Source organism: Sinocyclocheilus grahami, unplaced genomic scaffold (assembly GCF_001515645.1).
Source record: "Sinocyclocheilus grahami isolate Dianchi unplaced genomic scaffold, SAMN03320097.WGS_v1.1 scaffold9.1, whole genome shotgun sequence".
In the NCBI taxonomy this organism is placed as follows: Eukaryota; Metazoa; Chordata; class Actinopteri; order Cypriniformes; family Cyprinidae; genus Sinocyclocheilus; species Sinocyclocheilus grahami.
The window spans coordinates 494364-496036 of NW_015505188.1; the positions used below are offsets into that span (position 1 = coordinate 494364).

Sequence of the window (1673 nt, forward strand, 5' to 3'; positions counted from 1 at the left end):
TGACCTGAAGAGGTGCCAGTATGTGACCGAGAAGGTTCTGGCTGCTGTGTACAAGGCCCTGTCAGACCACCATGTCTACTTGGAGGGCACTCTGCTTAAACCCAACATGGTGAGCGCCGGGCATTCGTGTTCCCAGAAGAACACCCCTCAGGAGGTCGCCATGGCCACTGTCACAGCTCTCCGCCGCACCGTTCCTCCTGCTGTGCCTGGTTAGTAAAGCGACCGCAATTACTCACTCAGTCATGACAGAGTCTTTATCTTATCACAGGCCTGCTTGATAACTTCTTAAGCATGTAATTATCATCATGCATTATCATTACCTCATTCCACACCCCTTTCTCAATGTAGGTATCACCTTCCTGTCTGGAGGCCAGAGTGAGGAGGAGGCCTCACTCAACCTGAATGCCATTAACCAGTGTCCCCTGCACAAGCCCTGGGCCCTGACCTTCTCCTACGGTCGTGCGCTGCAGGCCTCTGCCCTCAAAGCCTGGGGTGGCAAGAAGGAGAATGGCAAGGCCTGCCAGGAGGAGTTCGTAAAGAGAGCTCTCGTAAGTTTTATTAACTTGAGATCATCTACTGGTTACTGATCTGGTTATATGAAAACCCATTCATGTAACCAGTTTTTCTCTCAAGCACTGTCTCCAATTGTAGTACAAAAAAAATCGGGCATCTTTCTTTAGAATGTTTGGGGGTTTTTTTCTAATTTTTTATGTATAATTGGTTATATAATTAATTTCTTTTTATGTAGTTCTTTTAAAAATATATATTTATCATAAATGGTTTATGTAAATACAAAGGTGTTTATAATTTATTATTTCTGTATATATTATACAATATTCTTATACATAATCATTTATTGTTATTCATTTATTTTTATTTTTGCTTATATAGATTTTTTTTTTTTGAGAATCTTGACTGGTAAGACATGGAGTAATTTGTTCAGAAGGAGGCTTAGCATTTCATATGTGAACATTTAAAAACAGCTTTTTTGTCTTATTGTTTTGTGTTTCTATCTCCAGAACAACAGCCAGGCCTGTGTTGGGAAGTATGTGTCCTCGGGAGATAAGGGTGCTGCTGCTGGAGAGTCTCTCTATGTGGCCAACCATGCTTACTAATCAGCAGGAAGTCTTTTACATTTCAATCCTCAGCTTATTCTGAAAGAATCTCTGAACCCGAACGCATCTATACTCTGAACTCATCATTTGACTCATTCCCTTTTTCTTTCTAGTGTTTGTAACTTCCATGTGTGAAACAAAACTATGAAACTACGAGATGATACTTTAAAGAGTAATGGTAATTTAATAATAATGTTTTTTGCCCTTATCTCCTTCCTCTTCCTCCTTTTAATAACACTCCCATGTATTGTAATGTTCAACTCTTTAGAGAAATGTTGCTCTTGTACTTGTAGTACTTATATTAACTGTATTTGACTTGCACAAAGCACATATACCTTTCATGGGTATATGATTGTTATTGTTTAATATGATACACACTGGAAAAAAAACATTAAAGTATCTTTCACAGCTAACCTAATTTTTGTTTCTTTTGTGCTGTTATTCAGACAACACATCGTTGTGAGCTTTTTCTGTGAGCACCTGTTGGAACATTTCTCTTTGAATATTTGTCTATTCATCTTATGAAACTTGTGAACCAACCCGTATATATATTTATAG

At 38.5% G+C, this 1673-nt stretch overlaps 1 pseudogene; it reads left to right on the plus strand.

The window, feature by feature from the left end:
* The window catches only part of LOC107591602 (fructose-bisphosphate aldolase A-like), a 3707-nt pseudogene extending 2174 nt beyond the window's left edge, over nucleotides 1–1533 (plus strand).
* Nucleotides 1534–1673: the final 140 nt, after the last annotated feature.